Source organism: Vidua chalybeata, chromosome 1 (genome assembly GCF_026979565.1).
Source record: "Vidua chalybeata isolate OUT-0048 chromosome 1, bVidCha1 merged haplotype, whole genome shotgun sequence".
Taxonomy (NCBI): Eukaryota; Metazoa; Chordata; class Aves; order Passeriformes; family Viduidae; genus Vidua; species Vidua chalybeata.
Window position 1 is genome coordinate 80757856 of NC_071530.1, and position 26288 is coordinate 80784143.

The 26288-nt window shown below is 36.6% G+C and overlaps 1 protein-coding gene across 11 annotated transcripts in view; it reads left to right on the forward strand.

Annotated features, from left to right (window-relative positions):
- CTNND2 (catenin delta 2) overlaps window positions 1-26288 on the forward strand; it is a 631469-nt gene that overhangs the window by 276621 nt on the left and 328560 nt on the right. The window lies entirely within an intron of this gene.

Sequence of the window (26288 nt, forward strand, 5' to 3'; positions counted from 1 at the left end):
AGCAAAATTGAAAGGAAAATTTGACGAAAGATAGCTAGTTTTTAAATAATTCTTATTTTGGAAATATTACTAATTTTGATTTTTTTTTTCTTTCAAATATCTGCAAATATCCAGGTATGTAATTTTGACAGTAGTAGTTGTCATCAGTTTGGACATCTAGTCCATCTCACTGTCATATAATTGAAACTAGAAGATTTTTAAAGGTGCCTTCCATCCCAAACAATTCTCTGACATGAAGAAGACATCTTTGACTGAAAACCATCTTGACAAGTGGCAAGGGTTGCAATTACCTACTTTGTAGATTACGTTTGTTCTTTTTAGTATTACTTCTGACTTGAGAGAAAAAAAAACATTCATTAAAAATGTCTAGTTCAAAAGAACAAATATTGGGATAGTAGTGCATGTCTGTATTTCATGTTCAAACAAATAGCTCTAGTATTTATAGATGACTACTCCAATTATATGTTAGGAGGAGAAAAAAACTGAAAATGGCTACAGTATAACATCAGATAAAACCCCAAAGTTATGCTTCCTCTATCTGTATGTTTTTTCAATGTGTGACATTGATACTATAAAATAGCTTGAATAGCTTTGTAAGTCACACAACTTGAGGTGCTTCCACAAAGAAGGAAGAGAAGGAGAAATGAGTATTTATGGAGAATGCCTTTAGATTTTGACAAACTTTGCTTTCTTTAAAGATGAACTGCTGCTTGTTTTTCTTCTGTAACTAGTAACTGACAAGAAACATTTCAGGACTGTAGTTGCAGCAAAAGGACTTGAATTTAATCCTTTCTGTAATTGAGGAGTAGAACAGTAAGGCCTTGATTCAAGATAAGAGCTAATAACATTTGTTTCAAGTTAAGCATATTTTTCACTGCTGTTTCTTCACTGGAGCTTAAATTGCTGGTTTAACCCTGCAATTACAATCAAACAGAACTTGGAACTCTTTCAATAACAACTTCAGAGGCTACAGATGACAAGTCAAAGTCGTGGTCTTCAGGTCATGTGCCTTGAGTGGAATGGACAATTTATTTGAAAGCAGTGACTTCCAGAACTGCCAAACATTTAAGAATAAGGATTTTTAGATCTCCTGTTTTTTTTCACTTTTTTTTTTTTTTTAATCCATAAACTAATTAAAGACATTTTCTGACTGGCTTCTCAGAGAGGGCAAGTATAAGGTGTGAGCATGGACTGTAATGGAAGCAATGTGTTTGTGCTGAGAAGAAATGGGAAAACCTTCCATTTCTGAGAAATCAGCTATAGTAAAATTTCATACATGACTGTTTGACTTCAATTTGTCACTGTTCTCTGTACACAGAGGTTCCACCACCATGAGCAATATTTAGTTTTTGTGATGTGATTTACTGTGTAATCCCACTTTGTGGTTTTGCTGGCACATAAATGTCATAAATGGTGGACATTGCAAAACTCAGTCATGTTTCAAGAGTCATTTGCTCTTTTTAGGTAACAAATTAACCACTGAAAACTGAATGGAAATCTGAGGATTTCATTTGACAACAGTGAATTTGGGAGTCTGTTCCAAAACACTGAAATAGTGATATTAAATGTGTTGATGGTCATTGAGTCTATAGCCTTCAAGTAAATTCATCAGACAGGGAGAGTTATTTTGACCTGCTTAGGAGCCCTTTTCTGGATCAGTTAATCAAAACTTCAGCTCTGATGTGTATGTGCACAGCATGAATTTCCAGGCTGCCAGGATTTTTATTTGAAAAATCATAGCTTTGCAGGTAACAAACATATTCCTTTTGAGAATCTGAAGGATTGACATAGAAAACTGGTAATCCACTGTGGACTCCTAAGCTATCTCAAATTTCTAAAGGCTGTAAAGAGCATGGAGAAAGTGAGACTGTTTATTATTCTGTTACTTCATTATCTTCTCCTTTCCATTGCTTTGTCATATCTGTATCTCTTTTAAAATTTTACTCTTCTTCTAGAGGATGCGCATGAGTAAAACAGAAGTTAACTCTACATATCTATTTTACATCTCAGTTTAAATTCTGAAATACTATATCAGGGCGTATGGGAAGACGTGAAAAGAAAAATGATGAAATTTTTTTCGAGGACTTTTAAATTCTTGGAAAATTAAGCTGATATTCATGATTCCTGTTTATCTGAGAGAATGTTGTCTTCCATACATCTGCTATTGAGTGTGCCACATTGAAACTATGATCAGATTACTGCTAAGAACTATGAGGGATACTTCATTTCTACCACGTTTTTAATGGCTTGAGTATGTGTATAGTCCCTTTTTCCGTAAGCAATTTTTATATTCCTAACTCTTTGTGTTTACTGAAAATTGCTCCTTGTTTCCCAGTAAAACTGTAGTTTGTGCACAGATGCTGTGCTGCAGGGCACGCAAAGATCAGAATATGCACTGGTTGATTGATTCCTTCTAATAAAATGAGAATTTTATACCACTGTAAAAATTTGATTTAGTAGCATTTCCTCCATTCCAAAATGTCAAATTTTATCCCATCCCATCAATGTATTTAGTTAGTGCTTGTGTACAGTACTTGTATTTGGATGCAAAAAGATGAGCTACTGCAGTATTAAAGTTGCCTATCTAAAATTACTTAAAAAATAAAAAAAGTCAATGAGCAATACTAATGTGTTGTCTTACCACCTGCAGACTTACTAATGCTCCATCATAGAGGTCAAAGGGAGGAAACTGAATTAATTCAAAGAGCTCCTGGAGTGTAGGAGCTAATCCTATTTAAACCTATGAGTTAATGAAATGGCAGGTGTGGAGTCTACAGCAGAAGAAGGCAACCTTTTTGTCATAAAGCAGTGCTGGAACACCAGAGCTATGTGGAATTTTGTTGCCTGTCAGGTCAGATAAACAGCAATGGATGACTACATCTGTATTTTGCTAAAAGCCTGGGGTTTTGAAAGCATACATGGAGACTTCTTTGAATTTTTGAAATAGTTCAAATGTTGCATGGAAATATTTTCACCAAAATAAGGAGCTATTATTGCTATATTGCATTGATTCAGATTTATTTTACATAGTCTGTAGTGTATTGTGAATAATTTACCTTACAGATAAAATTTTCTGATGCGTACAGTTACATGTACTATACAGTGGATATTGCCTGTCATCTTTGTTTAACATCGGGCTAAAGGGATGCAAAAATTACCAATAGAAAAAATCTCAGACTTCACTCAATTAGTAAAATTAAATGCATTGGTGATAAAAAGCAACCAAGAATATATGAACTAGCAGGATAGATGTCTAAAGGGTGAGTAGACTGAGTGTGAGACTGAAGAAAATGCCTGAGATTGCTTCACTGGTTTCACAAGATTTAACTTGTGAAATTAACTTGGAATTTACTTTAACTTTTGAATTTTAACTTTGAAATTAACTTGGAATTTACTTTGCAGTTTGACCTCAGTTTTGCAATGCCAAGTGTGTAACTCACTGTGGGCCTGGGTTAGTACTTCCCTTTTTTTTGTTCTTTCTAGGGTAGAGACTTAGAAGAGTAGAGACTTAGATTGTGATTTCATTTTGTGTGGAGCTGAGAGCACTGAGCCAAAGAATGCTTCTCTCAGTTACCCTAAAAGGCATGAGCATATTCTGTGCCTTGCACAGGCACACACATGTGCTGCATACACAGGTGGTAGCTACACTTACCCTTATGTCTTGGGCCTAAGTGAAATATGAACATAGCAAATATATGAAAGCACAAAGAGAAAATTATGTAAAATAGAAACAAAGAGTTGTAAAAATATGGGGGAAAAAGATTGTGGCTAATGTGAATGAGAATTGTATCTACAAGGTACATTAGGTAAATGAAGAAAAAAATAAAAATTAGTAAGTTGATCTTCTGATTAAGATTTTCAAAGAAGTCTTGATAAAGTTATCAATTCCTGTTGGTTTTAAGGAAGAGTTGCAGGCTTAATTACTTTTAATCTCTTTCAAAGCAGAAGAATTTGATTTATCAAATGCAAATTATTAGTTCATATGAAAAAAACAAAAATATGTGTACAAATATTAAGTTCTTAATGTAAAATATTAATGTCTAAGAGTGCAAATAAAATCACAAATGAAATTACATTGTAGGATGAAAGGATATAAAATACAAGTAATATATTTCACTTCTGAGGAAAAATCTAGTAATTAAGAGATAAAAGTCTGAGAAAACAAGTATGTTGTTTGCTAACAAAGTTGCTAAATATACAGTCCAACAAATACATACTTGTTTTTATCCTCTCTTGATGGACTCACATTAATTAGCCTAACTGTGTTGCCAAGTTTTAGATTTGGCTATGTGTTTTGAAATAGCACTGTTGCTGCTTAAAGTATTGTGTTTAGTAACAGAGTAGGTAATACTGAGAAAAAGTTTCATACTGTAATAAAATTGTGATGTGTGCCTGTATTTTCAGACACATCTTGAGAAATTTTCTTAAATTTCATGAGTCACATCCAGCTGTTAGTTTTGTTATGGAATTATAGAATGGTTTCTGTTGGAAGGGACCTTTAAAGATCATCTAGTCCAAACCCCAAGCAAAGAGCAGGGACATCTTCATCTAGATCAGGTTGCTCAGAGGCCCACCTAACCTGACCATGAATATTTCCAAGGATGGGGCATCTACCAGCTGTCTGTGCAAATCGCTTTAATGTTTCACCAGCCTCATAATTAAAAATGTCATCCTTACATCTAATCTAAATCTACTCTCTTTAACTTTGAAACCTTTACCCCCTGTCCTATCACAACAGGCTCTACTAAAAAGCCTGTCTTCATCTTTCTTAGAAGCACCCTGTAAGTACTGAAAGGACACATTGAGGTCTCCTTGGACCCTTTCCTCTCCAATCTGGACAAACCCAACTCTCTCAACCTGTCCTGTAATCATCTTTGTGACTGTCTTGTGAACCCATTTCATTTCTTTCCTGTGCTGGAGATCCCAGAGCTGGATGAGAGTTCTCCAAGCAGGGTCTCACCAGCACAGACCAGAGGGGCAGAACCTGCTGCCCATATTTCTTTGGATACAGCCCAGGATACAGTTGGCTTTCTGGGCTGCAAGTACGCACTGTTGGCTCATGTCCAGCTTTTCATTCACCAGCAGCCCCAAATCCTTCTTGGCAGGGCTGCTCTCAAGTCCCTTCATCTCCCAGCCTCTCTTGATACCAGGGGTTAGCCTGACTCAGGCACACAACCTTGTACTTGGCATTGTTGAACCTCATGAGACTCCCATGCACCCACTTCTCAGGTTTGTGCAGGTCCCTCTGGATGGCATCCCATTCCTCAGGCATGTCAACTGCACCATGCAACTTGGTGTCACCTGCAGGCTTGCTGGGCGTGCTCTCAATTCCTCTCTGTCGTTGATGTAGACGTTAAGCACTTCTGGTCCCAGTACAAACCCCTGAGGGATGGACACCACTCATCACTGATCTTTGTTCAGCTATTGAGCCATTGACCATTACTCTCAGGATATGGCCATCTGAGCAATTCCTTATCCACTGAACAGTCCATCCATCACTGTTACGGTAAAACATATTTGAGTCTCCTACAGTGTATTCACTGTCAACAGTGATTTACTTCCACTTTTTCTATCTTTTGTATATAACCAAAGCATTAGTGCGAGAGAAAATTGCATATAACTGTCACTACAGTGGAACATGCTATATGATGTTCCAGTGTATGATGGAATTGTAAGTAAGTGAACCCTGTGGAAGAAGCACTCTGCAACCTCCCTCTTGTGTTGCTGATTCCCGTGGAAGCTCCTCCAGGAAGTTGCTATTGCATTTTTAAATAGCTGCTCTAAAACACATTTGATGATGATACAAGGTGCTTCAGCTGATTTAAGTACAAATCCTTCAGTGAAGTTCCACATCATGTGTGTCAGCATGGAATTTATCTAAATGTTTTTATCTACCATGCCTAGCAAATCCCTCAGAAGATAAGCTGCCGTCTTGTTAATCAATTGAGATTTGAGCAGGGATGGTTAACGTTCCATAGTCACACAGTATAAGGAGTTAACATTGTGAAAGTGAATGATTAGTGATTGATTCAGAGTATACAGAATTATGGATACAGACTTAAGAAATCATATAAACTCAGTATACATTCCTAGAAATGTATCAGAACTAAACAATTAAATGACTTGCAACGTGGTTTATGTTATGTTTGCTAATTCTTCATGTCAGATTATCTTCTCAGGAGATTTACACCACTTTTTTAAAACCTTTGTAGTAAGAAGGTCATATCCTGATCCTAAAGTCAAATAGATGGTGCATAGCTCATTAACAGTATCTTAGATTGTCTTTTTGTGAATGTTTTTACTATTAGGATATCATACATTCATTTATTATACTTTTTTGAGGAGGGAAATTGGTGAAACAAAGGATATTTGTTAAAACTAAGCAAAGGAGAAACTCTATCAAAATCCGCCCAATAGCTATCATTAATAACTAGGTAATTTAATAAATGAATGTGACTGACTGATTTATTTCAATCTTCCATGCATATTCTCCTGATGAGGGCAGAACAGGGATGGAAATAAGGGATGGAAAAAAATTCTGTGTTGTGTATATCAATTGGCAACCCTTTTTAGTGATTTCCCTTACTGAAAGGGTGGACTTGGAATGCAAATAAGGTTTGCAGTCCTCTTATCCAGGAGGTTGTAGGTTATATTAAAATACTCCATCAAAGAATTAATATAGCTTTAAATACTGCATAATTACTCACCTGTGTCAGTTGGTGCCATACAAGTACTTGATCTTTATTGAAGAAATACATCCCCAAAACATATGTAGTAAGCCTAGAGGAAGTGAATTTTTGCAGTTATAATTTATATTTGTCAGTGTAGCATCTGCAAAGAAGTCAAGACATTGAACCATCATTAAAAATGCAAATGAATTCTTATCTTTTCCAAGCACTTGATAGTGGATGAGCTGTGATAAGGCTGGGTCTTTGCTACACACTGCATAAATCTGCAAGCTGTGTCAATGTGAGATGGTTGTTATAGGATCATTTAGGCTGATGCAAGTGGTAATGCAATTCCCAAAGCCTGGACCTCTATTAAACTGTATACTCTCTCATCAGAACTGTCTATGTTTTTCACATATAGCTAAACATAATTTCATTCACTGAATTTTTTTTCTGAGGTGGATGTTATGCCAAGGTCAATTGATGTCTAATAAACCGTAGAATCATCTCACATGATCCAGGATGATGGGTAAGTAGTAAAGTGTGAAAGAAAAATGGTTTATTAGAAATTGAAATGGAAGTGTTTTTTAAAGAAAGTTGTTTCATTATAGGTTCACTATAGATAATTATAAACACGCCCTTTAAAATTTTAGAAATAAAATGAAGACTTTTATGATTACAATACCTATTAAAGACATGCAAGATATAATAGCTTCTGGCACAGTGGAGGATGACACAAATGAGGATCTCTTAGGCACTAACCTACACAAAGGTATAGGTTAGTGCCTAATAATGCTACAAGCACAACTTAATGTAGGAAAGTGTACCAGTCCAGATGTTCTTTTAACCTCTTCTCGTTAATGGCTATGACATGATTTTATTTCTCCACTGATTATGTGGCCATTTTGGTGGCAGATATGACTTGTCAAACAGCCTTAGTTCAAGTCCTTCCAGACAAAATGTGTAAACATAATATTTGCTTTTGGGTATGTCTTGGGTAACATATTGGTTTAGGTTCCGTTTTTCACCTAGTGTTGCTTTGACTGAACAATCTTTTTTAAGGAAATTATAGGCTAAGACTCCTCAAGTAGCTCTTTAGCTTCTGCGTGGACAGCTGTTTGCTATGGGTTTCTTGTATCTCAAGTGTACTTGAATTGACCAGCTCATATTCCAGTTCCTCAGTGAAGAACAACTGTTCCTGGTTCTACCTTAACTCCCAATTTACATTTAAGGATGTGAATCTGCATTGGACTTGGGGAGACTTGAAGTCTTAGATAAACACATGTTTTAAGCAGTACTGTGATATTCTCAAAATCAAACTTAATGTGATTGTGCTGTGTTCTTTTATTGACCGATTTCCTTTTGATTAATGAAAGAGTCTCCACCATGTGATGCTTTGAAGTTCTCCCTGGATAGTCAGAGAGCTCTTTCAGCAATACCCTGTGCAGTCTTTTCATCTGAGAAATGTTTTGGTTTTTTTTCTGTACAGGGTGTAAGCAGTAAAGGACAAACCATTGGCTGAACATGGTAATATATCTCTGTTAATTAATCTTAATCACATTCTGCTCTTCAGGAAAGGTGGGGTAGGGGCAGGGAAAATAGTCTCTATCAATTTTCACCCTAACTGAGAAACATTTCTCCTTGATTCCAGAGAGTCTGATCAGCTGGATACATTTGTTGCACAGAGTGTGTGCTCATTGATAGGCTGTTTGTTGAAAAACAGCCAGCATGGAGATCACTTAGACCAGTGGCTCAGATCAGTCCAGGGTGTCACTTGTGTTCACCCAAGCATGGCAAGTCTTGGTCCACCCAGGAAACTGATGGCTGACATCCTGGATGTGCACACAGATAAATCCCTGATACCCAGCCATGACTGATTTATAATTTCATCTTTGATTCACAGTTACAATTTAAGCTTCACAGATCTGGACACATATACCTTCCTGAAAATGCACATTCTACATTAGGATTGTAGGGAAGTAGGATAGGACAGATGTAGAAGAAAAACATTGAAAATGCATTTATATGTTGAAATCACTGCCACATCCATGGCAAACACTTGTCTCTGTCCTGGAGGATGAAGGAGGCACATGTTGCCGTAAAATGGGCCTCATTCACCCTCCTGAAAATGTTTTCAGTTCCCTCCTTGTAGGTTTTCTTCTTTGGCTTCCAGGTAACAACCTTGTCTGAGACAGGCTCAGATCTTTTTTCAAATGAGGCCCTAGGAGAAAATCTGCCATTGGGCCACTATCAGAGAATGGTACCTGGCTGTTAGAAAGTTTGCTTTTATCCTTATCACAGCTGTGGATAACATGAACCCTTAAGCTTATGGCTCATCCTTAAGGGTAGTGAGCCTGTGGAAACTTGTCTGTAAAAGGTTTCTAACTGTGGAATGTGCTTCACAGATATTTTAGGAAAGTGAATTGACCTCACATAGTACATTTCAATGGGTTAACATTGGAAACTGAAGGAAATTTCATAACAAACTCCTTGATCTTGGAATTTCTAGGAGCACATCTTTTATTTTTTTCTTCGTTATAGCTAGGGAGCTCTCTTGTGAGAAGTTCATAGAAGGGGATAAATAGTGCAGGACATACCGCTGTCTATTATCTTTATACTGGCAATATGAAAGAAGGAGACAAATTTGAGATAGATTTTTCCTTTCTATAGCTCTTTCCACACCAACTGATTTCTTTTTCAGGCAAGTGTTATGGTTAACAGTTAGGAGGAACTGATAGTACCTGGATTCCTATGGGACATGACACTGGAGGATGCAGAGGTTTCAGAGGTTGCATGTGGATAGCTAAGAGCTGTGTTGAATGCTGGAAGTCATGCTAGTTTTCTGAAATAAGACATTTTGTGAATTTAAGGTGAGAAATGGGCTGCACTAAGGAATTTTTTCATGAAGATAACATTCTGTCTCTTCTCTCATATGTGTTAATAACTTCAATAACTAGCCCACTATTACTGGCCACTTGGTGAATGATTAAAGTGCTTCTGTCTTTAAGCCTTTAAACTCACTGCTATTGACATATTTATTTAGGAAGAGCAGTATTCTCTCTGAGCTTTTATGAGACAAAACCATCATTAATTAAACTTTATATGTTGTGCAAGGCAGTTTGAGTTCAAGTAGATAAGAAAACCATGCATGTATATTAGCAAAGAGCACTGAGGTAATACCTGTTGTGAAAAAAAGAGCAGTAAACGAGTTTAATTTCATTCTCAACAGTTCTGCTCCCAGCCTGTATTATTATTTGTCTTACATAAATAAATCTGCTTATTTAGTTTCTGAAAATATCCCTTGAGTTAGGGTCTGTCCTAATTTTTCTTATTTTTCTAATTTAATTAGGAAATAGTAAGATTCCTAAGAAAATGCCTAACAAGAAACAAGATTCAGTGAAAATAGTAATTAATACTAACTAACAAGCATTCTTATATTGCAGCCTGGAAAATCCATAGGAATGGTACTGAAAAAAAGTTACAGGTTATTATGGCATTAGCCTCTGTTCCACTGTCCCACCCATAAAATTCCATGTGATGTCCATCAGTCACAATAGCAACTGTACATTGCTACACTGATGAGAGTAAAGGTGTCTTGTGAAAAAGTAGATAACTTGGTTCCAGATTATTGTTGGATCCATCAGATAAACTAGCAGAGTTAGATACTGTAACTAAAAAACTGGCAAAAGTCTTGTCAGAGACTGATGCTGTTATAAAAATTCATAGTTATGTAGATTATATACTTGTAGAAGGTCAATAGTACATGAAACACTATAGTAATTACCATTCTTGTTAATACATTGTCTGCAGAAAAGTGGTTAATTTATGACCTAAATGCTCTTGAAAGTAATAAACATAATGCCCTGGAAAACTACATGAGCAACTGTCATACAGAAATTATGCTTTAGGCCTTGGAGAATGTCTTCAAATATTTTGATAGCTATATATGATCGTTAGCTCCTACAGTTGGTACAGGAGAATTGCTTTTGGTACTGTGACAGCAGTGCCGTATTATGTGACAGTTATTCTCATGCCTACTTGGTCTCATGGAAGAGCTGGTGTTGGAAGGGACCTCTCAAGCAGAACGACCTAGATCTACTTGTCCATAACTATGTCCAGGCAGCTCTTGAATGTCTTCAGGGATGGAGATGCTGCAAACTCCATGGGCAAGCTGTGTCATTACTTGACCAGTACAAAAGTGTCTCCTGATGTTCATGCAGTACTTTGTGTGTTTCACCTTGTGACCATTGGCTCTTGTTCTGTCCCTGGTCACCACTTGCAAATAGTCTGGCTCCATCTTCTTTGCACCTCCCTTCAGGTATTTATAGCCATTAATAAGATCCCCCCTGAGTGTTCTCTTCCCGAGGCTGATCAGTCCCAGCTCTTACATCTGATGACTTCCATACTGCAAGGTGCACTTTGGATGCCCCATGTCAATTGGAAACACTGTTTTAAAGGCAAATGATGCTTGAATTATATGGTAAAATACTGCAACAGGTATATAAAGCATTATTTCTAGTTTCTTTGGAAATTATTTTAAACAATTCCAACCAGCATTATTTAAGTACAAAAGGTGATTCTGTATTCTTCTTGATATCACTGAGAGGTAAAATTTGTTTGTAGCATAACATAATATTACATCTCCCACAGCTTGTCTGTTTCTCATCATGTTTGTGACTAGTCAATATAATCTGATTAAAGACCATTTATCATTTTTATTGTTGAAAATTTGGTTCAGTAATATAAGGAAAGAAGGAACAGAATGGTATATCCTAGTGGTTCTTGATTTTTATTGCAACTTCTCCAATTTTAAATAATTAAGCACACTTTGGACTTAAGGATTCTTTTTTGTCTTGGACACATCAGGTCAAAACTGCAGCTAAATAGATGGGGATATCCATTCAGCCTTAAGTATAAGTTTCTTCATGTAAAAGTTATTTTTTCTTATATTCCCTTAGACAAAAACACTGGGATATTGAAAGAAAAAATATAAATGTCTGAGTGCACCATTTGAATTGCTTGACTGTATCAATATTGATATATAATACAGGATTTCCTGATACTGAGATAATTTTAATCAGTTAAGTTTGTACAGTGTACTGAAGGTTTTGGTTTTGTTTCCATGCAGCTTAGTACCAGAGCATTTCTCTTCTTCTCTTGTGTTACCTGACATATTAATTACTAGCATACTTTTGCAGCTCTAGGCAGAATGTCTTAGTTTGATCTATGGCAGATTTTAAATTCTATTTATCATGGTTAGGTTTTTTTCATTTCTGTGTTTTGGCTTCTCATTTTTCTTCCCATACTACTTACAGAGGGGCCCCAATACCACAGGGTGCTTACCTGCATCCAAATCTAAAAGCAGCTGAATCGTCATGTGTTATCTATGCAGGAGCAAAGCAGCAGGAAGCTGTGTGTGACAGAGTTATATTATAAATTGCAATTCCCTACTTGGCTGTCCTGCTACATCAGATAATTGATAATCTGATGCCTTTCCCATCCTGCACCTGTACCCTGGTGACAAAGAAATTAGCTGCCAAATAGCTGCTGTAAAACAAAACAAAACAAAACCAAAACAAACACAAAGCAAGCAAAAAATCCCAAAACAAAACTAACCCCGGAGGTGGGTACTCACTGAAAAGAATATTTTTCAGTATTATCTTTCAACCCTCTACTTAATTTAATCACTCATGACAATTGTCTCATGTCCTCCAGTTCTCTCCATTTTATACACAATTTAAGCTGTGCATCTGAAATGGAATAACCCCATCCAAAAGCAGGGCTGGGGCTGTCTGGGTGAAAAGCAGCTCAGGGGCCCTGGTGTACAGTAGACATGAACCAGCATTGACAGAATGAAAGACAACAGTCACAAACTGCAGCACAGCCAATTCTGATTAAATATTGTGGATTTTTTTATGTTCACCACAAGAGCAGTCAGGTTTGGGAGCAGGTGCACACTTTGGTTGTGGAATTTCATTGTTGTCTAAATTGAATCCTCACACAAATACAACCTTGAGAACCTGATCTACTTGGAACTGCTCTGGACAGAGCTGGGCTAAATGGTCTTCAGAGGTCTTTTGTAACCTTAATTTTTCTATAGTTCCATGAGAAACCAGGGTGAGCCCTGTAAGGGTAACAGAAAGTACCTAATGAAGCAACTTAATTGTTGAATTTGGAATAACAAATGATGTTGGTTCTTTGTTTTTTTTTTTCTTTCCTGGATATAATTTTCAATCTAAATGAAGAAATCAAACTTAAATGAGATACATTTTTCAGGAAGTGCTTTTGAATTTTGTGACTCTCACTGTGTCTAATGAATTTACTCTGGACAACATTTTATCCTGGTTTTTAGGATAGCTAATGACTGACTCAAGTTTTAGAATTTCAGCTGAGGACTTATGAAAGGCTGGAGTTGTAGGGAGGAAATATTCCACACCAGTATTATATAGACAGGAGTTCTGTTTCAGTGGAATGTCTTAAAAAGTAGGTTAGACAGGGCTATTTTCAGGGTCTCAAAAATAGATATCCAAACAAAACTTAGGTGACTAGGGCCATGGCAATAAGCATCTATTAAGATGCTTATATTTAAGAATATTAGGAGTGTTATCTCATAAGAGAGACAGGATTTCTCATGTGCTGTGATTTATTGTATATTTCCTTATGGAAGGAAATACAAAACAATCCTTGTTTACAAATCAAGGGAGTTGAAATGTAGAAAGAAAGGGAAGACAGGGCTATGACTCTGATGTTTCATTGGGAATTTTTGCCTTTTGGGTTCTGCCAGAAGGGCAAGACCAAACATCTGTGCAGTATTGATAAATGGATTTTAATTCCTCCAAGGTAACAGGTAACACTGTATTGCTTATACATTCTTGTATATATGCAAAAACTTACGTGCACACATATAAAAAATAGAAATGTAGAACACGTATTCTCTTGTCTAAAAAATGAAACCCAGCAGAAATCTTCCCTGCAGGATTTGTACACTTATAGGCTTATGATTTAACAGGTAATGTCCTAAATATTCCCTGAGATATTTTGTTTCTGTCTAACCCAAATATGATCTTTTCTCAGGAACTCAAATTACCCCAAAGGCAAAAAGAGAAAGAGGAATAACATCCACCACTGTATATATGTCTCCTGTGAGGCAAATATGGAGGCACAAACTTAATCTGTAGGGATAGCCCTATTTACTGAAATATTTGAATGTCACTCTTTCATGTCCTGTCATTTGAACATTGCTTAACAGTATTGACTTGTGGCATTCATTTCTGCAGTTTCACTGTTTGTTTTGTTCATATGTGGCCAATACAGTATTTACTACAGCCAAAAGCAGCCAAGAGATGGCAGCACTGCTTTTAATATTCTGTGTGCGCCATCTGCACTAAGTGGTACATCTGTCAGTAATACTTTTGAACTTTCCCTTTGTACCTGGCACATGCTTTCACCACTTAGTGAGTAGTTCTTTCTTTACAGAAGACCTGTGAAAATTAGCAGCCTTAGTGCTAATGGAAATTGTCTTTTCCCACTGCAAATTTGCATAATGCTGTCTCATCTCTTCGGCAGGAAAAGCCTAACAGACACAGGAACTCCAGGGAATATTTAAGGGCTTTGGTCAGTGTGACTGAGCAATCTTGCTTTGTCATTTTCTTTTTTTGCCTTGCAATGATTTCTGTTTCATTTTTTATTCCAGAAAAAAATTGTTTTCATGAGACAAGGTGTTTTGAAATATGGGAAACTGAACTAACTGCCCATGTTTAGTGGTTTCTTCTTGCCAGTGTGCTTAAATACCTTCTACCCTTCTGAAGTGAACATCAATCACTTCAGTTTATTGCAAAGAAAGCCTCAAGGGGACATAGCCATCAAAGAATTATTAACATTGTCAGGAGATTATTAGCATTTCAGTAATTGTTCATAGGCTATATAGAGTCACTTTGTTTCTTGCACTGTGATGGTCATGTTATGTCACTATGTATATACAAAGACTCAAAAAATTTTAATGAAATAATTTTCTTTTCATACTGTATTTTAAAAGATTTTTTTGAGCAACTAGACTTCTGCAAAAGATGACAGAGTATAAATGTGGTGATTGAAACTACAAATTAAGTATTTGACTATTAAGTGAAATAGGTTGTGATACAGAGTGAGGTTTGATACACTGCATATAAATGTGAGCATTTTTCATTTTGTATTTAAAGAAGTCAGTAACATGTATATGGCTGCAGTGTCAAAATGATTTGGTCGTGTTGAAAAGGAAGAAAATTTAGCTTCACCCTCCTAGAATCAACATCTGTTTCTAGCAAACTGACTTTCAGATCACCTCTTACTGTGAGTTGGTAATGTGCTGCTTGATTTTTGAGTTTTGTGGGTTGTGATTAGCATTTTAAAACCTTCGGTCTTGCCAAGAACAACTCCATGACATGTAGACGACATACATCTTCCAGCCCAAAACCATTAGATCATTAGATGATTCAGAGTGATCTAGAATTGCTTATGCACGTGTGCCTAAACATTCAGAAAAAAGGCCAAAGCTGATGGGCCTGAACTTCGTGGTTTTTTTGCAATATTTGACAAAATAGCTTGCCATGTTTCTTCTAAGAAATCAGTGTTGTCATGAGAAAATTAGACTATTTCCTGCATTGCTAATCTTCCAGTACTCACCTGGCTTGATCTTACAGCCGTGCTGCTGAATGGAATAGACCATCATTATTTTAAAATAAGCACTTCGGTTTTTTCTTATACGAAAAGTATATAACCCAAAATGATTATCCATATTCAGAATTAGAGTTGTGTATTTCAGCATTCTTCTTTGCAGCTGCTCTGGAAGTGGCCATCACCAGGAGCCTTCAACCAGCAAATTTTCCAAACTGTATGTGGGTAATTTTAAATGATCCATTGTAAGCCATTTCTTTGGATTCAGAAATGGTGATGCCAGGAGGTAAGACAGTTAGGAGACATGGTGCAGGAACAGACAGGTGGTGGGAATCCAGCAAAAGGATCTGGAGATCTCATCCAAGTTGCATGGCTACTGCTGCAGGGGTGCATGCAGAGGCTGCTGCTGCCACTCAGACAGCAACTGGCCATGCTCTGTGTGAAATCTGTGTATGTCTGGGAGTGTTACACAAGGCAAAGCATCTAAATTAGCAAGTTTTGGGTTGTTTTTTTGAATAACTGTTTGCTGGTGTCTGTGCCTTGCTGCATTGTGGGTATTTCCATTGACACAAACTGTAAGGAGGGGCACAGTGCCCATGAGCTGCTTGTGGCAGGTTTGGAATTGTGCTGGCAGCAAAAAGGCAATGGTTTGCAGTTGGTGTTGAACTTAGAAGTTGTCTGATCAAGCAGGGCAGCTGAGGGGGGCACAGGAGAAGCTCCAGCCCTGGCACTGGGCACCTCCCTTGGGATGGGATAAGGACTTGGGCCCATGCCCATACCCTTGGGATGGGGTAAGGACTTGGGCCCATGCCTGGGCTGTGCAGGGCTGGGGAAGCTGGAGACCGGCCCTGATGCAGCATCACCGGGGTAGAGGCTGACAGCCCTGGAGGACTGACATGGAGTCCTGGGCTGTGGCTAGGTTTAGGGAGCACCAAGAAAAACTGGGCAGGGACTGCAAGACCTGATGGGTTCCTGACATGTCTGGGCAGCTCATGAATTGACCACTCATGATAACAGGAGTTTTTATTGGCAGCATCTTGTAGAGGCGGGAAAAAAAATGGACACCTCAAACAGCTGCAAGTAGATATTACAGGCATTACAATAAAATGTTTGTACACTTTTGACATACCTTCAAAAGCTATAGGAGAAAATGAAGCAAAAAGCTTTGTTATGCAATCAGTATTGGTAAGTGGCAACACTAAAGAAAGGTCTCTGTGGCTTAGCATTTCTATGGATTTGTGTTGAGTCCAGTGGAGTAAAACACAGGGATGGCATTAGGGCAGCCAGCTGAAGAGAGCAGCTCTGGTTTCCTTATTGACCTGTATTTTCTTTTTTCAAAATGGATGTAATTTTCAAAAAAGAATTGTTTGCAGTTGGGCTGAAGGGATGCTGTCTTTTCCATCACTTTGTTCTTGAAGTCTCCCTTTCCTCTTCTGTGACTGGGAGGGTGCTGTCATTAATGAAGTAGAAGCCCTGGCAGAATTCAAACCTTTTGAAGGACTTCACAGTCCAGTAGACTTTGACAAATGAAGACAATTGGGAGCACACTGGAAGGTGTTTATCTGAATGATGGTGAACAGATCTGTCTATAGGGTGGGCCAGGAACAGAGATGTGTTCTGTCAGTGGCTCTGTTTGAAATGTACCCAAACCATACAGTAAAAGAGCTTTGTAATAGTAATACTGGATTTTAAATTCCTCATGAAGCCTAAAAGTTTTCAGAACTTCACTACCTTGAAAGTGGCATCTCAGTTTCTTCATGGCCTTCAGAGTTCAAAGGATACCACTATGAATAATACGAATGTTGATATAATCCCAATCAGAGAAAATGATAATAATAGTTAAAACCTCAGTCATTGTTTTAATTCATTCAGTATTTGTAATAGGTTCATCCACCATTGCTAACTAAGCAGAAGATGCAGCCACTTTTAATAAATAATTTGAGCAACTTTATTGGCAAGTGACTTGAAAAAAACCTAGAAAGCATAAAAGTGATCAGATCAAGATTGGTGAAAAGTGCAACAAAATAGTTTGTGTTCGCTGGTGGGAAAATAACTAGTGAAACAAAATCCTGAGTACTCTTTAATAGGACTTGAAGTATGTCCAGCAAACCAGTAAAGTTCTTTATAACAGAGATATGCAGTCATGCAGTAAAAGAATTTAAATAGCATTGCAAAAAGTATTCCAAGTGTAATAGTAAAAGTTAACTCAAGAATGTAACTCAGATTTGGATTAACAAGAAAGCTTTCTTTTAACAGAAAATCTCAAAACTTAGTTGAAGATGAAGAAAAAGAAATTCTAATAATGAAAATCACATTGTGTATTGTACTGTGTAAAGTTTTTAGTCTTTTGGCTTTATAGCTACTAAGATTAAGCTCTAATATTTATACTTCCTCCCTCCAGAAAATTATAAACCCCTACAAAATTATATTTGAGCAAAATATCTGCCTTTTTATTTCCCTCTGTCTGATCCAAAGTGATGAAGGAATGTCAAATACAGTATATGAAAGCAGTTACTCAGAGAAATTTAAAGTGAAAACACTCCAGCCATGAAAACCAAGTGTTTTGTTTTTCCTAAGTATTCAGAGAATTAGTTTGCAAATAAATTACAAAATATTAGTACAATTGTGAAAAAAGCTCATTACCTTTCCACGTGTAAACAACAAGCTGAGCATAGAAGAAAATACTGGATATAGTGGCAGTCTTAGAGTCTTGAACACACACTTGGAAACACACACTGTAGAGAACTATGGAGAATGTTTTCAGGATTCAATAGGTTTTGCCTAAAGAAGTGTTTGAGACAGCAAAATCTTTCATGAGCATGCTTAAAGAAATGTCATGTAAGAGAGAATGGGTCTTTAGTTGCAGAATTACAGCAGGCTGGGTCACCAGCAATTGCTGCAACGTTGATTGAAAAAGCCCTGTCTCTGTAATGCTATTAGTGCCTGAAGGTGTTTTATCTGACACCAGATAATTTCTAGCTAAAGACACCTATGCAAGGGAGACAGAATGAGGGAGGGTTGAGAAACCTCATCAAAGTCCCACTGTGTGACCTTCCCAAACAGGATAAAATTGAATTTTGGATGCCAGCTGCTCACAGTTCACTGGCAGGCTTCACAGTTACATTGAGCAGTTGACTGTAGGCCAGGTTAAATAACTTAAAGGATTAAGCATTGGCTGCTGTGTGTTTGATATGTATTTACTGATCTATATTTGAATTTGATTTTTTAATATAGGTGGGAATATTGTAGGGTAGGAGTTGAGAAAGGACTCTTAGAAGGGACTAAGAGCAACTAACACAGAAGTAGAGCTAAACAGTGCAACTGTTTAGTTGCCTTGCATTAAGAGAAAAGTCCGTGTCTTTGACTTGCAGCTATCCCTTCAATATTTGTCCTGTTTTGGTGACATAGAAATTAAGTTAAGGCACATTTCACAATCAAATGTAAGACCCAAGTGTAGACTTCAACAAGGTCTGCTTTTTTAAGTGGAAATGAAACCCTTTCTAAGAAGTATGCCTTCATCTGAGCAAGCATAATAAAACTTCAGTAAAATTGGTAAGGCAAACCTTTCATGTGCAAGTAAAATAAATTGAATTCTAAATTAATGACTCTTTCTCAGTGGTTTGAAGCATAGCATGATGTTAATGCACAAGGAAAGCTGCTATATACAAATACTAGACCACACAACAAATCCATGTTGTTTGGTTTCCATCGTAGAAAGCGTATTTACCCAGATTATGTGGGCTGCATGCAAAAAGTAATTTTGCTTTGGGTAACAAAGATCTTCCTTCAGGCTTTTGTATGTTAGTAACTATAACCTCAGGGTTGTAGTTGTCTAAGTGGCTACGTTAGTAATTTTTTATTTAGATTCTCTGGTTTTCTGTAGCTGGCTTAGCAGATGACCTCAGATTTAAATTCCCTGGAGCAGGGACCATACATTTATATGGGCATGAACAGTGAGGGTTTGATCTTGGCTGGAGCTGCAGGCTGTGACTGTGATGTAAATGTCAAGTCATAATAGAGTAAGCTCAGGCAATTTCTCTTAGAAATAAAACTTGCTGCTTTCAAATGTCACTAGGCTAAAGAAATTTCAGCATAAACTGATGCTGAAGTCAGTAGGAAATATATTTATCCACAATGTAGCTTCAATATAAGTTATTTAATTGTAAGATATATTAAATTTTTATTAATCCAGTTATGCTGTATTGTTCACTCTAGCAGAACTATGCTGTTTGAGAGGAAAAAGCTTATTGGATGCCTTTGGAATTACCACACTTCCTTTTGTCTCCCAGGCACTCCTTGCAATTTTTGGCCAGACAATCTAAAAATAAATAATTATAATTAAAACAAAAATATAGTAATATCTCTAAACAAAATCTTATGTGTTAAATCAGCCATAATGCAAATGCTTCTTAGGGAAGTCAAGTTCTCAAGTGTCTCTTTACCAACTGTGTGATTTCCAATTCATGTTTTTTCACTGCAAGTCCTGAAAATTGTATGTCACCTTTATGAGGAATGGTGATAAGTTGGAATGATTTCTTCCTTTTTTTTTTTTTTTTTTTGTTGTTGTTGTTTTTGTTGTTTTTTGTTTTGTTTTTGTTTTTATGGCTACTTACCCAGAATCTCTAATAGGATTTATTTGCAAAGCATAAATCTTAGTAGTGCAGTTTCAGTGAATGGAAAGAAGTCTGTATGTATGTATGTATGTATGTATGTATGATCTTGGACTTCTCTTACATGCAGCCTTTTATTCCTGGTGTATACCTTTTCTTTTCAGGCACTTAATTTGTTGTATTTGGAAGAATTCACCATCCTCTCTCTTGCAGCTCTAGGGCTTCTTTGCAGAATTTAGTTAAGAATTCAAATATGGATTGTACCTGAACTGTGAAGAGAAAAATTTCTGTGATGCGAGATACAGAAGTAAATATTTGAATTGATACATGTGAATGTCTTTTATTTTTGAAATACATATACAGTCACTCTCCTCAGTGATGTCACAAATATGTTTGAATTTCATGGCAGATAAGCTTCTTGAAAATTAGATACTGCTGATTTGGAATCACAAAATCCATTTATCTTAAGTTAAATAGTTGCCATGATTGAAGGGAAATAATTGTGAGAAAAATATGGTAAGTTGCAAAATCTTACAGAATACAAAGATGTGCTGTGATTTCCTTATCTTTAGGCAGACTTGCACATTTTGTAAAGCCTTGTTATTGACTCCAGTAAAAAAACAATTGAGGCATCTTGTTTTGAGCTTCTGCATGTCCAATTCTGGGAATGATGTCTGTCATCATGAAAGATGTCTTTAGGATCCTGGTCTTACACCTATTTTTGTCATGATCATAAAGTAGGTAAAGTTGGTGGGGTGCACACTATTTTGGATTGCCTAGTAGCAATCCTTCAGTAGGCACTGCTGTTGTTCACTACAGCTGTAAGCTCTGACCTTTGCAGGGACAAGTTGGATGCTAAGGCAGGACTCAGTGGGTGTGTCTACACCTTGGTTTGTTTCCTACACCTTTGAGAGGAATGGAAAAAGCTAACACCAGGAAGCATGTCTCCACCAAATTAAGGCTTTTATGTAGCTTTGTCTACTCCTTCCTGGCTTATAAAAGTCTTTGTTTAAGTAGCTTTGAATTAGATCTGCGTGATGTCTTATATCTACTGTAACTCAGCTGTGAAGCCTTAGCAAAGAGTGAAATTAATTGAATGTAGGTTCTTGGTGTTTCATGGAGCAGTGTTTGCTTGGCATATTTTTCACTGTAGAATTAGGACAGGCCTTGAAAACACGCAGTTACGCACTCACATGCACATGTATTGCTAAGATGGAGCAGTCAGCATAAAGCTATGCAGATACCAGTTGTATAACATGAAAGAGATGCTTATATATATATATAAAATTCATCTCCTTATTGCAAAAAATATATATATAGACAACAGTAAGAAATTCATCCATAATAAATTCTAAAAAAAATTACTGCATTACTTTTTAACCCGAAATTCCCAAGCTATTTTTTCTCCTCACTTGGCTTTCAAGTTGACATAGCAACTGCCATGGGTTATCCTGCATTGCATTCAGTGAGGGATGCAGGAAATGGTGTCCTGCATAAAGTTGTGTTGATACAATAAGTTATCCTTGTGTTTTGGTGTAACAGGAAGGTTCTGAGGGGAGAGCCTGGAATGGGGGTGCAAGCCAAGGTAGAAATTAAGATTCTTACAGGAGAAAGTGATAAGCTGCAGATTTATTTGTAACATGGTATGTCCACAAAGAGATGTAAGGCATCTCTTAGGGCAGACAGAAGATGAATACTGAAATGCTACCATCCATCCATGGAAAGAGCTGGTCAAAGATTTGAGGCCTTAGTTTAATGTGAAGGCCTCCGCACATTTCCCTAAAGCATTGAAGGTGGCAGCCTGTAATGCTTTCCTCAGAGAACTTCCTGGAAACCTCTGACCAAAGGAAATGTCTTTCTGGTGCAGGTAGGAGCTTGTCTTGCTACACCGTTTCCATTCAGTTGCTGCTCTGAAAAAAGGTTAGAAAGCAGAAAAACAAAGAGCCAACTAAACCTCACACAGCTTTAGTCTCTCAAAAGGAAATCTCTTGAATCCTGTATTGCTCTAGGTGACAAATTGTCTGATGGTGTAATTTCCACTTTTAATTTGGCCTAATTGAACTGGAGGAGGGGGGCTCAGGGAAGCATTGCTGATCTGTTCACTATGGAAATAAAATGGGCTAGTCCTGAAGGAGATGAGATAATCCATAATCCAATTTACCTTTCCTAATGAAAGTTCATCATTGACTGTCTAAAGGATAGTGTCCTTAACTAAGGACACTGGCTTTAAATCCTGTATCTGGCCACAGGTGTGGATGCTACCTGAAGGACTAATCATTCCAAGGGCTATTAAGTTGTTAAAATAATGAAAATAAAAATCATTTGCGAAGAAGGAATTTATGAAAAATTATGCTAGAGGAAACATTAAGTTTGCATAGAAATGCTTTAAAATCAGTGAAAAAACTGTCAGAAGCAAGTAATTAAGTAGACTTCACAAAATCAGTAACATTGTATCTGCAATAAAACTATCAAGATATTCTACAAGTTTTAATATCCAGAAATTGTTACAGAGTGAAAACATCTGTTCTCTTTCCTGTACTTTTTATGCAAACACTGAAAGAAACATCTAAAAGTAATTATTTTAATGGGCTGGGAGATCCTACTGACTGTAATAGTTGCTCGTACAACTAATACAACAGGTCAATGTGAGTGAAGTATTATTAAATATTAAGTATTATTAGCCTTAATCAATTTAGTAGTAGTAAAGTTGCTTACTACATGATCTGATACTGTTATGACTTCTCATCTTCAGAGTATTGCATTCCAATGTCTCAGATTAATTAGTAAATTGAGCAACAAATCCTCCTTCTCTTTTTATTCAGCCATAGATGAAAACATCGTACATGGACTTTCTATTCGAATATTTTTTTGTCTTTTAGCAAATATATCACCATTTATGATAATTGCAGTCATGCTCAATCACAGATGATCAGTGGTTGTAATCATGGTTAGTGATGTACTCAGTTCCCAAACTGAAGTGTACAGTGTTAAAAATTAGAGAACTATATTCTTGTTTCAATAAACAAGAGTGCATTTCAAATTTCAATGGAGTGCATTTACCCCTCACCAGCTTCCCTCAAGATAACTGCATTTCATCCTTACACTATGGAAAAATTGTTCTGAGATTTGAACATTGATTAGCAGTAAACAAGTTATTGGGTTTTTCATTGGTTTTTATATATCAAAGTGTGATTTAGTCTTAAGTTTTGATTTGCTGATTGACATTAGTACGTCTTCAAAGTCAATTGGCATGGAAATTCAAGCATTCCTAATCTTTATTTACTGAAAAACAATTTTCTATCCAGTCTAAAAAAGCTGATGGAAGACTTGGGGCTTTTTTCAAAAATTATTTTCCATAGAATTTTACTGTTTAAATCCAATTCTAAGGGCTGAAATGTCAAATAATGTGAAGACCATTTAAGATCTCTTGTATATTTCTGCTCTGATCTGAAAGTTCTGTCAGTGAAATCATTCAGTCCACAACTGAAGTTCTGTTGGCAATTTTAAAACTTATTAACTAGTAATATTAGTTAACTAGTTAGGAACATGAAAGGTTCTTTGAAGAAAAAGAAATAGTTGTGGTAGTGTAGGATTTGAAGAAGGGGCTTGTGTGCTATCTGCAATGGCTGTCCTGATAAATTGCCTCTCCTCTCAAAGCATGCCTTGCTGCATTGCAGAAAACCAGGCATTGTAGGATCTGAATGGTTTAGAGGATGAAATTTAGGTCAAAAATTGACACAAAAGCTGATGTTCTTATGTCTTCCATGGGAGTCTTCTCATCTCTTACCCTAAAAGATGATTGCATAGTCGCTCACTTTGGATATGATTGCTGAAGCTTCCTGAACTACTACTGCTTTCCATTCATACTCAGTAGATTTTACGTAGGCAGGTACATCACTTGGTACATAACATTGAGATATCCCATGAATCATTTCTTTCTTCAAGCTTAGCCATACAGTTAGCAGGGCTGTTAAGTCACAGAATACTGTATTTGTCAGAGTAATGACTTCAAAAAGCTGTAGAAGCTCAATACTGTGTTTGCTCTCCCTCTGCAATTATGAACAAGCATTTCAAATTGATGCCACCTTGTTTGGTACTTAAACATGATCTGAATTTCACTAATTGTCTGACCCTTGTGACCTCATATTTCATACATGTACTTGCAACAGTTATTCTTCAGGCCACACTTCTTGTGGCTTTTTTGCATTGTCAGCTTCTATTCTTCTTGTTACTTCTTTTCCCTGGGTTGCGGCTTATGTTAATACTGTGATGGCAGTGTCAGGCTGATTACGTGTGACACCAAGAAGCATTTTTCAAAGGGGAGGGGAAAACAGTTGCACCACAACAAAAAAGCTTATTGCTGTAAGGTTTGCCAGCTCTACTTTGCTGCAGTGTATGTCACTTCTTCACTTTCTGAGGCAAGAACAGATGTGTTTTAGGAAAATGCATAAAGGAAAGAAGTTATGGTTTCTAGTTTTCCCTTCCACAGACAGTAGTTTGTTTACAACAGGGATAGGAATCTCCATTTCTCAAAGTATAAAAATGGTTGAGATTGAACACTGCATATTCATGGCCATGCCTGTAGATGTCCCTTGCTTTAATAGAAGAGACCACAGCATAGCAAGCAGTACAAAATCTGTTCTGCCAAATGCTTTTTGCTTGGAAATGACTTTGCTTCTCTAATGAAAAATGTTGCACTGGGTTTAAGGTACAGTTATCACCTATTTTTAGTCTTTGAATAAGCCAAGAAATGAGAAACTGTGTTGTGCTGTGTCTGAATGCTGTCCCTTTAAAGCCAAAGGAGATGTGCTCTCAGATGTGATTTTCTATTTCTTAAGTCCAAGGAACAGCAGTTGATGAGTGAGTAAATGCTTAAAGTATTTTGGGAAGAATAGTGACTTTCCAGGAGAAGATATAAGAACGCTAGGCCACTGTGCTATTAGAAGGGACAGAAACAAAAACCTTGCTCGCACATACCAATCAAGCTTTCTATTTGTGGTCTTATTTTTCTGTGAGAAATATTAGCTATAAACACTTTTTTAAACCTTTCTCTTTTGTAGTGAGGCAAGATGGTAACTAATTTAGGGAGGTGGATCGAGTTGGCATTATTTGACTGTTACTGCAAGCCAATTTCAACAATCCTACTCTAGGTCCTATAAATACAGCTATCTAGGACACAAAAACTACTGCATAAAAAAAAGCTTAATTCTCTATTCAGTATAGTAGCTTTTAAAATTTTTAAATACTTTCTTATTAATTTATTAGAAGAAAGGTGCATTTTTCAAATGTTGAAAATTATGGAAGCCCTATCTTTGATATACTTTACCATAGTGAATGATTTTCTTACATTACTCTGTATTGTAAATTGGTGAGAAGCAGGAAGGTGCAATTATATTCTATTACAACTGAAAGCTTCACATATAAAGAAAACTAGTAAAATTGCTATATTGATGTATTTTGTCTTAATCCTAAAAATATTTTGTACAACAGTTCTAAATTAATTATAAATGTAGGGATAAGATGGGGTGTGAAACATGCAAGATGGGGAAGGATGTAAGAAAGTTTGTTGGAAATGAACTTTCAAGTTCAGCTGAAGTATAGAGGGCAATATGCTTATGGGTATTTTTTGCTCTTTATATCAAAGGTCCAGTCCAGTGTTTTTCCTCTAGAACTTACATGCAAAGAGACAAAAAATGGATTCTTTGAGGTGAGGTTGTTGTTGTTTGCATATAGCTAAAGTACATGTGAGTAACTTTTCTCATGACCAAAACAAACAAACAAACCAAACAAAAAAAAAACCAAAAAAAAACCAAAAAAAAAACAAAAAAAAAAACCAAAAAAAAACCAACCAACCAAACAAACAAACAAAAAAATCTTCTGCCAAATCCCTTGGAAGTTATAATTTCAAATCCATTTTTTTTCTTTCTCTCTTTGAAAAAAAATCATCTTTAACCAGAGCAAAGTCTTGGTTATAGTTAATTTTAATATTTAGGTAACCACTAGTTCCTGGTATTAACTTTCCTACATGTTTACTTAAGAGAACAGCTATATAACAACTTTTAATTTTTGTAGCAAACACAGAAGTGATAGCAGCATTAGTAATTGCTTTAAGGTTTCTATTACTTCAGTTTGGGGGTAATATTATGAAGCACAATTTTGGCAGAAATAAAATAACTGAGCATCAGGTGAATGCCGAGTATAAAGCATTAAGTAGGAATCAAATATTCATTATCTACATTCAACCATCTGTAATCAACAGGAGATTTGAAATTCAGAGCACTTTTAGACACCATTTCAAGTGCAGGACCTTTGGATATTTGTGTGGTGAAGACTAAAATCACAGTGTGTCATATTCATG